Here is a 14,815-nt window from a genome sequence, read left to right as displayed (position 1 = left end):
ATAACCTATTATAGGGAACTTTTCAGAGCCCTTAAAACCAATAGAAGCTCTAGAGAAAACTTTTTACATTGCACTTCTGGGAGATGAAGATATCAAACATTGTGGCCTGCAATCTAGAGAGATGGTCTATTGAAAAAGATGTCCACACAAAAAAATACTTCCAGTCTTGCTAAAAAACGCACCTACAAATATATCCTAAAAAACCTAAAACACTAGTTTGAAAGAATATATGAGCCCTGTGTTCATTGCAGAATTATTTACAAAAGCCAAGATCTGGAAACAGCCCAAGTGCCCATCAGTAGATAGGAAGGGAGGGAGGGAGGGAGGGAGGAAAGGAGGGAAGGAGGGAGGGAAAGAGAGAGAGAGAGTAAGAAAAGGAAGAAATTAAAAGAAAAAGGAAATCTTATCTTTTGCAGCACCATGGGTGTGACCTGGAAATTATTATGCTAAGTGAAATAAGCCAGTTAGAGAAAGACATACCATATGATCTCACTTATATGTGGAACCTAATGTACAAAATAAACTGATGAATGAAATAGAAACAAAGGCGTGGACACATGGAGCAGACTGACAGCTGTCGCTGGGGGGGGGGTTGGGAGACTGGATGAAAATGGAGGAACAATTAAACAAAAAACAAAACAAAACAAAAAAGCAAAACACACACACACACACACACAGAAAATGGTGTGGTTTAGCTAGAGGGAGAGGGGAGTGAGTTAAGTGAAGGTGGGCAAAGGAGGGGAAAATGGGGACCAAAAAAAGTTTTGCTCAGGTTGATGGACTCACAGTGCAGTGTGCACATGACGTTTTATTGAGTTCCGAACTCGAAGCCTGTATGGTTTTGCAAACCAGTCAACCCAATAAATTCAATTTAAAAAATAAAAATAAAAAATACCGTACCAAGTGTTGTTAACTAATCCCTACATCACAAAGTTAAAACTAATTGACTCAGAAATTCAAGTTTCTCATTTGAAAAGCTTCCCCGCTTGCCTCGTATTTCCCTGGTTGGACACCCCGGCCTCCAGAAAACCCCCAGCGGAAGCTCTCTGGAGCGGCCCTGTACGCAGCTGGACAGCAGGCGGCGCTCTTCGCAGACGACCCTTCTCAAGATCTGGGCCCCGGCCAGTGACGTCACTGCTTCCCTGCGTGATCTTCATCTTTACTTTGTTACTGTTATAATGATCATTTCTCTTATGAAAACTGGTCACCTTTCCTATGTTCCAGATGATACATTCCAGTTATTTCGTACCATTAATCTTTGACTATATATGCAGTACTTCCTGATTCTTGCTGTTTTAACACCTGTAAACGAAGAAGCCCCGAATAAAAACAGTATGATACAATACCTGCAAACCTTTGCCTCTGCAGGGAACAGGCATGAATGCTGAATTCGTCGTTCGATGCCTGCCTCTGCCTTAGTAAAACTGATGATCCCGTGGTTATTCCTGTTAGCACTTTCTTTGCCGTCCCTAACTTTCATGATGATTAAAAAACCTTTTCTGTAAAGCCACTATGGCTGGGAAAAGCCTGTTCAGCACATTCTCTACCATCAAAATGGACATTCCAATAGTTTCACACCTAATAGCAGAATAGTTATTAAGAAACGTTTCACAGCCTCATATTCAAATATAAGTACTTTCTTTCGAGTAAGGGTAATATCTTGACAGTAGTTAGTCTACCAGCTCTATGCTGAAACATACTTCAATCTTGGCGATAATTTTATTGAATGGAGTTCAATATTTTGAAGATTACTTTCTTTTGTTGCTTAAATTCTATTTCATGCCAGTGTTTAAAAATAAAATACATTTAAGAAATGTCACACAGAATAAACCTAACCTAAGATTAAAAAATATGCATATAAATAAAGTTTAACATAATTTTAAAAGGTTAAAGATTCTGTAAATTTTATTATTGAATTTAAAGTGTGTTGTGATAGATTGGTGTTTCTCTGAGACAGATAAAACCTTTTTCTCCAGATATCATTTTCCAATTGGTACACATGCCCTGTGTGATCTCTCATTGACTAGAAGAAATAAAAGGGCCCAAATGGTTGTTCCCTTTTAGGCAATAATAGAAAACAAGCACCCATTCCTCACAACATCAGAGAGTCAGTCAGATGCCTGCCTCTTCCAGTGGCGGGTGGAGTGAGACTCACACTCACACCCACCCTGATTCAGGGTCTGCCTGTATCACCGATGATGTTCTTGAGCATCTATCTTTGCCTAACACATTAGTTGGTGCTATAGAGGATGCAGGGAAAGAACAAAATCTGGTCCTATTCTCTAAAAAGTGCTAGTTTAATAGAGAAGATGAAACCATTATCTGACAACTAGGGAAGAGTCTGACTTTATTGGCAACTGGTCTTAACCTCTCAATCATTAATCCAGGAATGCGTTTCAACCAGGGAGATGGCTTTCTGGCAGACAGGCTTATTGTGCAAATCAGCAATATCCTGGAACCTAAAGCATCAATTTACTGGGTCTTTTAGAGCAGCTCTCCTCAACCTTTTTGGCCCCGGGGACTAGTTTCGTAGAAGACAATTCTTCTGCAGACTGTAGGGTGAGTAATGGTTTCAGGATGAGTCAAGTGCACCAAATTCAAGCTCACCTCCTGCTGTGTAGCCCGGTTCCTAACAAGCCCGGACCAGGCCCAGTCTGTGGCCTAGATGGTGGGGACGCTTATGAGTACCTACCATAGCCTAGACATGGTAGTAACACAATATTAAACTCCTGAGAAAGGGCAAGAATGGTAAAAATAAAATTGAGTTGTTCCCTCTTTACCTCTGAAAGTATGATAAAGCATTGACGAGGGAAATCTTTGAAATCTCTCTTCTAATGGGGTAGCATTCAGGTGAAACCATGTTAACACTGAGCTAAGTGCTTAGAAAGCCAGGGATATTGGGTTTTTATACTTATGGATTTGAGCTGCTTACTTGATTGTGTAATTCCCTACACATGAGCACAGTGTTCATAAGATTCTTGCTCTGTTAACCGCTACAAATCTCACACATAGCTCGTGGCATGGTAAACAGGTTACTATGTCTTTTTGTAAACCTGAGTATAATTCCTGTATTCCTGACAATGTAAATGGCATGTTTTATTCCAACAGAAATTCATGTGTACAGCACATAAATCCAGCTGATAATTTTTTAATGTATCAGTAGAAAACATGCACAAGCATGCAAGATTATGGTTTTTATTATAGTTCCTAATTTCTGTCTGTCCCATTTCTTAACTTTTCTCATATGTCATTTATCTTGACCATCATAAGACAAGGGTGGGTAGGATATTAAGATTAACATGAGGGCAACTGCTTCCTTTGAATTGTAGGTTCATGGCTTGCCTTGGCACAGCCTAATTGAATATAATAATGCAAAATCTAATCAGAATGGTAAATATGATAGCCCAACCAGCTGCTAGAGTGATCAAAAATCAACAAAGTCTTTAACTCCCTTGAATAGCCTTTAACACCAGGATTGATTTCAGTTTGTTTGCTTGCTGCCCAAGGAGTAATTTGTGACCTTTTGCTGAACCTGAGTAAATACCTCTTTCCAGGAAGAATTAGAAGCAACAAAGTTTCTTACACTTGCAAAGTCACCTAAGTGATGTGCCAGGCTCACCACAAGTGCCACTAACTCATAATAATTTAAGTTTTCTGATTATTTGGCTGGCTGCCCACTGGGTTTAGAACTATTGATATTTTAAGGTCTGGATTGTAAATTGTTCTATTCATTGTTCTAAGTTGTTTGACATGTCATAATCAAACTGTTGATGTTCTGTATGACCAGGTGCTTGATATTCCCTATAAAAACTCAAATAATGTTTCACAAAGGATATAAATGACCTATCAATCCATTACATTCCCTTAGTTTTTGTAATACATGGCAGTTAAAACCTTTTTTTACTGTATAATAGATTACTTGTCTACCCACTCAAATCAAGAAACTTTAAGCTGGCTGGACTTTCAATGCTGAATGCCTTTCATCAGCTGCATTATAGTTTTCTTGATGTTACAAATTACATGCCCTTGTTTGTCCTGTAATTCCTCTTGAATTGTTCCAGTCATTTAACAGGGGACTGAAGACACCTAGAATAAGGCTATGCTGAAATTAGCCTTGGGAATTTTCTTTGAATTTGGCAGGTGCCTGGGAGACCTTGTGGAAGCAAAGGACCCTCGTTACTCTATTGGCTGCGGCTCGGAGCCTCACTGACGAACCAGATGGACCCGGAGCAGGTAACCACACCAGCCGGGGTTGACAGGCAATGAGCTGGCCTGATCCATCACCAGGGCTGCCTGCCAGCAGGTGTCACAATCCAAAGGGTGAAATACGAACTCAAAAAATAAATATCTCTACCCAAAAGTACTTTTCATGTTAACTGAGTGAACACTCATATCTAGAATCTAGCAGCCACTGCTGACAGAGGCCGCTCACACTCTGTGCACTTTGAGAAAAGCTAAAGGCTAAGCCTTCAACCTCAAGCACTGTGTTCCTGCCAGCTGAATGAACCATCACAAGGGAGTTTCTGGGTTAGCCTTGTGGCCAACGAATGGATACTTGCCTCAAAATAAGACTGCTCATCTGAAGAAAGTTTCTCCTTGTCTGCACTTCTTTGGGTATTTTTGTTGACATTGTCCACTCTGTTCTCAAGGGCTACTGCCAGGGGGGGCCCTGCATGGCATATAATGTCTGTCTCCTTGATAGTATGTGACTTATAAACTGCTGACAATCGCATAGGTCCAGGATCAGGTGTTCTGTGTGTGGCCATCCCTATAACCCTGGAGTGGGAATCTCTTCCTCACCTCATTAATAGGATGTAAGTAAAACAATTGGTGTCACAAAGAAATTGCTCAGTCAAGACCAAGGACAACTGGTCAGCTTTAACCCACTGCTCCTGTCTTGCTAGACAACCTGAGTAGGGACCACCCCTTTCTCATGAGCTTTTGCTTTGGCCTCTGTGAACGTTGCTATCTTTGTTGGAGTTGCCTTCTATTTCCACACAAAAGTATTCTCATACCCAAAACAAGAATGGCACAATAGTTGATTGACTGCATTGTGGTGCTGTGTGCCCTGGAGTCTGGCCTGTGTTTCTCAGGTGGCCTCTGAGGCTTAGCCCATAAAGGAGATGACATCGCAACATGCTAACCAGCCTGTGTTCGAGTCCCACTTACCGGGTTGGGCTGGAGCTCTGTGGTCACTGCTTCTAGCCTGATGACCATCACTGGCTGCTTGGGAAGCCATATGGATGTTGTTCTTGTGTACCCACAAGATGGGCCCAACATGCCCTTTTGTGATATTGGTAGGGAAAAAAAAGGAACCCACCACCAGGTTGACTAACAGCGTGTTTGTTCAGGCAAGGGTAGCAAACTGACCCGTTTCCCATGATGCTGCTTCCCTTACTCTCATCCCTCTCACTTTCCTGACACCCAGGGGATTGAGGTGCACTTCCATGGGGACCCATGGCCTAGGTACTGAGGAGAAAATAAAAAGAGAAGAAGCATCAGGTGTCCGCCCCTCCCTAAACACCAGAGGAAGTAACGCATTTGCTCTCTCGATGTAAGCTTCTCGCTAGTGTGCCTGGGCTCTGCTCAGTGCTGCCGCTTACCCCCCAGCCAATGGGCTGGCCTGTGTTCGCCATGACCGTAGACGCGCTGACCCAGTGGACGTGGACAGCAGCCGGGGAGCTCCACTGACCGTCCCTGCTGGAGGGTGGCTGTTTCAGAGGCGGGCTGCTAGGCTCTCAAACTTTGCTCCCTCCCACAAAGGCTCTAGCAGCGGTGTCCCACTGACCGCCCGCAGGCCGCATGCGGCCCAGGGTGACTATAAATGCGGCCCAACACAAAACTGTAAATTTACTTTTGTTTTCACTAGTGTTTGTGTATTTGATGCGTGACCCAAGACAACGCTTCCTCTTCCAGTGTGGCCCAGAGACGCTGAAAGTCGGACACCCCCGAGCCTAGAGTCTATCCAGACTTCCACAGACAGGCTCTCTCAGTCACGTTCCTGGACTCCTGCGTTTTAGAAGCCTTAGAAACTTTTCACTGGAGACTCTGGGTCACTCACGAGGACCGTAAGTTGCCCATGGACTTCTTGACCCCACACTATATGCCATGAATGTGGAATTACTGTCCCCAACTGGGGAAATAGAGGTTCTCACAGAGCCTGAGCCTGTGACTCTCAGTTCCCAGCTGACCATTGTGCTTTAAATCATGGAAGCAGCACCCGCAGAATCAGCACAGCTAGTGAGTCCTCCTCGCTAAAGAAAGGAGCCAAACCTGGGCCCCTGGCCTATCCCACTGGCAAAAGGGAATGGCCTGCCCTGTCTTTTCGGGGTCTAGAGGAGGCCTTGAGAGCCACGCTGCAGCGTTCGGTCTCCGGCAGGTTTGTGGGCAGCAGGAACCAAGTGCAGTGCGAGGCCTGGTCGTCTCACAGAGCAGACCTGCCTCACCTGCCCCAGGTTCCGCATCACCAGGCAGGACTGTGCTCTCAGGGGCCCTACACTTAGGCAACCCCATCCCCTCAGACGACGTCTTTAAAGGGGAAAAATTAATATATAATTGTGTGCATATGAATTTATTTATATTTATATATAAATACAATATTTGTGTATATAAATGTTTGTATATTTATATTTAGCGTATAAATATTGATATATAACTATTTATTAACGTTTAAAATAAATATTTATATGTAAATATTTATTAATATATATAAAACTTGCATGGTTTCACTCATTTTTTATTAAATACTGAGAAAAACTCTAACAGTGTAAACATGCTTGGCCTCTTGGCATCTTTGAAGGTGATCCGCTCCACCTGGCTCACGTGTTAAGTGGTCGCTGTATTGTCGGGTTTCCTTGGATGCCTGACCATGGAAGAGACTCCCGTCTGAGCGGAACAACCCCTTTTTCACTGGCTGCAAAAAGCTGTTGTGGCTGGAATGCCAACGCACCCGAGGCCGGGCTTCAGAAGACGGGGGCAGTGACTCCTGGCACTGCGACCGAGCGAGGCGCCCTCGCAGCCTCCCCGTGGCCTGTGCTGCCCTATGGTGCCCTGCCCCCTGCCCAGCCCAGTGTTGGTCCCCTACTGTCCTCAGACTCCTGCGCGGGTGGCTCCTTGCGTCTGCGCTGGGAGGAGTCTCACATGCAGCTTCAGAGAAACCTAAAAACACGCAGCTCTGTGGACCTAGCGGAGGAGCAAGTGGGTGACTCGCTTTTTCTGGCCCTTCAAAGGTGTGCATACATATACACGTGTGTCTCCATGTATGCATGTGTGCATGCACGTGTATGCACATGCGAGTGAGTGTGTACATGCACCATTTCTCCTGGCCTTTTAAAATGTCACTGAAATCCTATGTAGCTGGTCCGCCCCTCTGCCACTCCGGCCCCCACACCTACGGTGACCCCGTGAGGCCACAGGACCTCAGTGCACCGTTGCACACACTCTGCAGCGCAGCTGCCCTTGCGGTTCATGCTCTTCTTACCCTTGCATGTGGACCCCACACCGGGGCAGCTAAATTGCAATTTCCGATGGAACAGTCCCATGAAGCTGCCATCACTTCTGACACCAGTTACCAGTTTGGGAGGGTCCCAAAACCACCCTCCGTTTTTATAATTTGCCAGAATTCACAGAACTCAGTAAAAACTGTTATGCTCATGGAGATAACTTGCTGCAGAGTAAGGGCGTGCATTAAAGCCAGCCACGGGATGAGGCCCATGGGCATAGTTCAGGAGCACTTCAAGCACAGCTCCACTTGTCCTCTCTCTGTGGAGCCCTGGACAGTGTCGCCTTCCCCTGACCATGACAGGTGACAACACATGCAACATGTTGCTGACAGAGCAGCTCACCTGAGCCTCTCTGTTCAGAGTTTTTATTGGAGATTGATCATATGCTGCTCGAATGACTGACCTTTATAGTCTCTCGTCTTCCCAAATATCAGGCTGACACCTTTAGTCTCTAGTTTCTCTGAAAGTCGGTACTGATATCAAATCATAGTCATGCTTCATGAATGACCCCATTGTCACTTGCAAACGGGTTCTTGTCCTGCCTCGAGATAGAAATCAAGAGAGGAGGGGAAATGGATGCCAAGGAAGAGGTTTACTGAAAACAAGGTAGAGGGAAAGGAGGGGCCGGGGCTTGATGCATCAAGGGAGCGCCCTCTAATGGAGCCTATGGCTCGCAGAACCAAGGCAGCCGGGCCGGCTGCTGCAGGGTTGAGCTCTTCACGCAGGCGCAGAGAAGATTTCATTGCTTTCCAGGTCCCCGCCATGGGCGGCTATCGGCCAGCACAGGTGCTGATTGAAGCTCTTTGGAGAGTGTCTGAAAAGAAACTTTAAATGTATCTACGAGAGGCTTAAAAAATAACTGAAGAACATCCCAATCCGTTTAAGAGAGGCTCAGCCTGTCTGATCATCAAATTCACATTGCCAGACTGGCAGTGGCCGAAACGTTCAGGTAAACCAGTTGTCCCATGAGGCAGGCCATTCCGGGGAACTGGAATCACTTCCCGTAGCTGTGAACACAAGCCAGGCCTCCCTTTGCGTCAGGCTAATTCTCCTCTACACAGATTGCCCTCAGCTCCTGTCCTTGCTTGAAGTTTGGGATAAGGAGGACTGGGATCCTCTCTTTAAAGGCCGGGTCAGGGATGGTGCTCCTCAGGGATGAGCAGCCCCTTCCCAGCTGCAGACGGTCCTCTCCACAGGGCACCTCTGCTCTGGAAGAACCACTCTTGTTGGAGGGGAAGCGATGGCCGCCCTCAGTACCTGCTTATTTGAAGGCCGCAGACTTATCAAGAATAGAGCAGCTTACCTTACTGAACCACCTGCTGCTTCCCAGAAATAGGTATAAGGAAGAGGAAGGAAGAATAAGGAGGGGAGAGAGGAAATGGAGAAAAGAGAGTCATGACACAGATCGTGCCTCTAATTGCCTACGAACTTCGTAACAAATGGGAACAGGTGCCTCATCTGGGTATTTCTGTTCAATGGTAACGCTTCTCGGGCAGGTGGGCAGGAGGCACAAGCCGCCTACCTCATCCACAAGCTCCAGTGTTTTAACAGCCTTCTCACAATGAGGGGCAGCGGGGCTGTGGAGGATGAACTGATTGCCACACGCTTTCTCCAGGCCTAGGTATACAGGAGAGCACGGGGTCCCCTGAGCACCTGGCCTGGCTTTGCGGGTTAGCAGAAGCGTGGGAAAGGCAGGATGGCCTTACACTGGACAGTTGTAATTGAATGGACGTTCCACATTTCCTGAGTGTCTGCTGTGCCGACGGTGCCACGCTGGGCCCAGGGGAGAAGAGCAGGAAGGCACGATAAGGCTTCAGACCCCTCAGGACTGTTCCACAGCCTGCACTCACAGTAACGGCGAGACCTCCCAGGTGAGGCGAGTAGGGGTGCTGTGCTGCAATGGAGAGTAATCGACAGCCTTTGGCATCTAGGTGAGCGATGACCAGGGAGACGTCTTAGAGGTGAGATGACCTGAGAGGTCGAGGAAGGGTCCCACTTAGATGGAAAGGTGGAAGGAGTCCAGAGGGAGGCAATTCCGAGACAGTGGAGCTTCGGGTGGAGGCCTGAAGGTGCAGCGCGCAGGGCATGTTAACGCGGCAGCAAGTGGTCAGGCGGGACTGTGTTGGCAGCATTGCAACCGCTCGGCCTAAGGAATCGCAGGTTAGCAGTACGTCCAGGTTCAAGGCCTGAGGAAGCTTCTTGGAGAAGCACCCCAAGGGCAATTCAAAAGTAGAGACGGGTGGATAATAGCCCCTACAATTTTCTTAGCTGCAAAGGTGCTTTTTCCTTATGCAGAGACTAAGCTTTCAATTCCGCTGACTTTCTAGTGGATTCTTTTTCATGATTAAGTTAACTAACAGGGAAAGCATTGGGTATTTTGTGGCGGCTGGTAGAGGAGGCCACCAATCCACAGATCTTTTTCAGACACTTGAGGAAGTAATCTTGAGCTTAAAAAAAAAAAAAATACAACCAGCAGCCAGAAATGAAGTCTCATCCTGAGACGCCGTCTTTATGTTGTGCATGCCCTGAAGGCTGTGGCCAGCTCAGGGTGCAGCTCCACCGGGCTCTCCCGGGAGTGGGGGGAGCGTGTGGGCCATTCCCGATTCTGGTCACATGGCTTTCTTGTTCTTGCCAGGGTGTGTGTCTGTGTGTGTGTCTCACGTGCGAGTATGTGTGCACACAGAGGCTGTCTTGAGGAGCTTGCCTTGGAAAGCCCTAGAAAAAACAGCCCTGTGGAACTTAATGTGAGAAACATGCCCCTTCCACACACATATTTTCTTTCCTGGACCCACAAACTGGTATGTTAGAGACAAGCTCTTAAAAGTAAATGCTATGCTTTCAAAGTTGGAATCAGAAAGGAGATAATTAATTGCTCTTTTAATTGTCTGAAGCAACCAGAAAAGTCGAGAACCAGATGGGCTGAAGGGCCTGAGGGCGAGCCGGCCGTGGAGCCCAGACCAGGAGCACTTTCTGGGATCCAAAGGAAGAGGACTGGGGGTGGTGGAGAGGAAACGTTCTCACATGTAACATGGGATCTCACGCAACTGTTTCCTGTCTCTTCTCCTGTGGCCAAGAGGTGTTTCATAGCTTACAGAAACAGAGCTACCAGCTCATTTGGGCCACTGCAAAATCAACACTGGTGAGTGACTGTGTGTGTGTGTGTGTGTGTGTGTGTGTGTGTGTGTGTGTAGGTGTGCCCCCATCTTCTTGGTCAATTTCCAGAAATGAAATATTTTTTGCAATATTTTAATACTGCTAAAAATATATGGAGGAGCTCTATCCTTCCGTCCTTCCTCCCTCCCTTCCTTCCTCTCTTCCTTCCTCCCTCCCTTCCTTCCTTCCTTTCTTCCTTCCTTCCTTCCCTTAGTACTTTAAAAAATACACATCTGTGTTTGGGGCTGGGGATGTGGTGGTGAATAAAACAGAGGCAGCATATGTCCTCAAGAAATTTACATTGTAACTGGGGAGAGAAACATGAAAAAATACATAATTAGAAATCATGGTCTTGGCCTTGAAGAAAAACAAAACAAAACAACAAACCTCTTTTCTTACAAAACTGTTTTCTTACAAAACAAAACAGAGTTTTGTAAGAAAAAAATCATAGGGCAATTCTAATTTTATTGGGGAACAGGTGACAGGAAATGACCTCTCTGTGTAACATTTCATTCTTTCATTAATAAACGCTCACTTGGAAAAACTGACAAAGGTTAAATTGTGGAGCAAGCTAATTGTGGTCAGTACCTTCCTTCTTCCTCTTCTTCAAGTTAGTTTTCCACTTTTTTTTTTTTTTAATCTCCAGTCCTCTCAGAGTTTACCCTGCAGGGATATAGAGACCAAGTGACTTCCAAAGCCTTTGCCAAAGGACAGTTTACCTGTCTCTATTCTCAGCCCTCCTGCCTGCTCTCTAATACAAGTCTGCCTCATTTTATTATGCTTCGCTTTAGTGCACTTGGCAGATCTTGAGTTTCTTTTTTTTTTACAAATAGAAGGCAACACCCTCCACCAGCAAAAAGATAGCACCTCATTTTACTGTGAGACTCACTTTATCGTGACAGTCTGGGACTGAACCTGCACAACCTTGAGGTCTGCCTGTATGACCAACAACCCAGGCAAACAGTTCACGACTGACGTCAACAGCCAACAACAGCTCAGTAACTTGCTGCACCTGAGGCTGCATATTTTAGCCCAGAGACGGAACTCACAGTGGGTGCCAGGCACAGGGGTCAGTAGCAGTGAGCATCTAGGAGACACTAGACTTGCTAGTGTCCTCTTTCCGCCCTCTGTTCTAACACCCCTCCCGCCCTCCACATGCACCATTACTGCCCCAGGACCAGCCCGGCAATGGCTGTTACAACAACTCCCATCCCACACATTCTTCTCACGTGGCAGTTTTGGCACCCCAGTCACGGGAAGATGATGTCCTTGTGCCTCCCCTCACACCTGGGGTCTTTGTGGTCACCTTGACCAATGGATGCAATGAAAGTGGCACAATTCGATGTTGAGGCTGGCACTTAAAGGTGAGGCAGCTTTAGCCTGGTTCTCCTGGAACGTTGGCTCTCGGAAACCAGCCACCACAATGTAAAGGAGCTCGAGCAGCCAAATGGCGAGGCCACAGAGAGGTTCTTGGCCCCAGTGCCCGCCAAGGTCCCGGCCAACGACCAGTGTCACTGCATGTGAATGAGGGAACCCTCAGTGTTTTAGACCCCAGCTCCCAAGTTGCCACCAGCCTTCAAGTTCTCCCAGCTGAGGGTGCGGATGTTGTAGAACAGAGAGGAGCCACCCCACAGTGGTCTTTTCAGGCTGTGACTCATAGACGCCAAGAGCACGAGAAAATGGGCATCATTTTACAAAGGCAAGGTTGGGGCAACAATGGTAACTAGACAGTCAGAATCAAGGGCAGGAAATTCCAAGTTCTAGGTCAATGAATCCTCAGCCATAATGCCCAGGGTTCATTTTCAGAGAAAACACAGGAGGATACGGCATGTGTTTCACTTTTCTATTCTTTTCTTTCCTCTTCTTTCTTATCTCTTCATGTGGCTGCAGTGTATCCAGGGGCCAGACAATTTTTTTCTCTGAATGTTACTTCCTCTTGTTACAAAATCAACTGGGCAAATTTTAAAGGTCTTATTGGCTTTATTCAGGGATGCATGAATTGGGCAGTATCCAATCTAGCAAACAGAAAAAAGCTCCGAGGAGCTTTACAAAATGAAATACTCTTATAGGCAGAAGGGAGTAAGTAGAAGAAGGTTACACTAGAATGAAAAGTGGATTGATTATAACAATATCACCTTTTTTTTTTTTTTTAAGGGGCGGCAGAGGTCTCTCAGGCTGATCACCTGACTCGTGCTGATCAGGCAATCCCTGGCGGCCTGGTTTGAGATTTCACTTCTGGAAGAGCTCGAACTGTCATTAAGTCAAGTCTCCATTTGGAAACGAGGGGCTCAGCACAAGCAGCTGCACTTTGGCCTTGTTGTCTCGTTTCTAACACTCTTACAGAACAACCAGACTTGGTCTTTCTTGCACTGGGCACGGCCCATGTACAAGGGCTCTTGTTCCTTGGCTCTGTTTCCTGTGGCTGCAGTGGAAACTCTGCATGGGCCAGGTGGGAAGCTCTGTGCACGAGCCACGAGTGCGCAGACAGGGGCAAGCTGCCCAGCCTCCGGCTCTGGGCTCCAAGCTGCCCATGTGCCACTTACTCGTAAGTCGCCACTGAGGCTGCCGCCGTTCTGCTGGCCTGTGTGTCGGGTGGTTCCGATTTATCCACTAGCTGCCGGCCCTGCAGCTCCAGGTGCTCTGGTCTGGTGGCCCACAGTGTCACGGGCTCTGTGACATGTCTTTGGTGGCTGGGCATCGGCAGAAGTAGAAGTGGGCTGTGGGTCCGAGAGGCAGCACGTGGAGCAATGATGATTCCAAGTTCAGCCAGGGGACGCGGGAGAAGCTGGGGCAGCCTAAAGAGAGGGCGTGGGGCTCAAGGGCAAGGAGCCGCAGGTCGCATTGAAGTCCAAGTCGAAAACAACACCTGGGACTCAGTGTTATGATCAGTAGTGAAGACCACTTCATTGCTCATCAGGATGTTTTTAACCAGCTTCTGGCTGAACTGAGCACTTGCCCTAGACCAGGAAGAGCAGAATCCTCCTCAGACAACAAGGAAAAGAAATCCTTCAGCCTTGAAGAAGAGTCCAGTCTCCCAAAATCGTGTTCATTATAGGAAATTCACAAAAGGGAAGGATCTATCATGTTGGAGCAAAACGGATCATGATGTATTTGGGAGCAAAAACACAGTAAGACCCACGAGGAAGATTCCCATCCTTCTCCAGGTGGGAGTGAGCCCTCCCCTACCACCACCAGTGCCTGCACCGTCCAGGAGGACTTTGCCAAGCAGAGGGCAGAGCCAAAGAACAAGCCACGGGTCATGGCCGTGTGGCCTGACCTTCCAGAGACCCAGACGGACAGGAAAAGAGGATAGAAGAAGAAAGAAAGGAAGGAAGGGAGGGAGGGAAGGAGGGAGGGAGGAAGGAGCAAAAGGTAAAATGCGGAGAATAATACCCAACCTAAGACCAACAAAAAGAGAGAGCACGTTGAGTAGCAGCTCGGAGATTCTCACTGGGATGAGAATTCTGAGGCTTCTGCTGAGAATGCGGAGGATTTGGGAGGCCCCTGGATGACCAGGACTTACCACCAAAACACCCCCCCTCCAAATAAAGAGAGAAAAAAAAAGCTGCAAAAGCAAGTTTAGGCAGCAGTGGATGATGCACTAGATGAAACACTAATGAAAAAGAAGAAAAAGAAGATTCCAAATACACTCTCTTGAGCCAGGGCCTTGCACCCGCCGGGCGTCAGGGCACCGCCAGCAGGCAGCGTGGCCTGGAGTCGGAGCAGAGCTCGCCCCAGAGCCTGTGCACACCGTTCGACAGGCCCGGGTCTCGCCCTCTCGCCACACGTTTCCCATATCACCTTCCCAGGACAACTGTGAAAGTCCCAATCGTGGCTTTCAGAAACAAATACATTTCTTGATAGACTCTGAAAAATAAAGGAATTTCCTGTCGAGTTCAACCTCGTTTACTGGACTTTTGTTTTGAGGCTTGGAAACCAAGTCCCAATTAATAATAAAATATTAGTTTACTTTTGTTTGCCAGTTTAACCAATTCTTATATTTTCTTCAAAAATATCATGGGAAGGAGAGCAAGGTAGGTAGAACAAGAAGAGATTTATTTATATGGCTGCGTCTTGTGGTCAAAATGCCACGAGAGGCCCCGAAGCGCGTCAGTGGAAGAGATGACTTTGAGAGAGAGCGAGTTCCAGTGTCTCTTGAC

The 14,815-nt window shown here is 46.9% G+C and overlaps 1 pseudogene; it reads left to right on the top strand.

The window, feature by feature from the left end:
* The first annotated feature begins 13,332 nt into the window (after positions 1–13,332).
* LOC129081894 (PIN2/TERF1-interacting telomerase inhibitor 1-like) lies at positions 13,333–14,313 on the top strand (annotated as a pseudogene).
* Positions 14,314–14,815: the final 502 nt, after the last annotated feature.

The sequence above is a fragment of the Pteronotus mesoamericanus genome, unplaced genomic scaffold, assembly GCF_021234165.1.
Source record: "Pteronotus mesoamericanus isolate MK-2021 breed Mesoamerican mustached bat unplaced genomic scaffold, CSHL_Meso_final contig_123, whole genome shotgun sequence".
NCBI lineage: Eukaryota > Metazoa > Chordata > Mammalia > Chiroptera > Mormoopidae > Pteronotus > Pteronotus mesoamericanus.
Note: the sequence above shows the minus strand (reverse complement) of the source record. Positions and strands in the feature narration are given on the sequence as shown.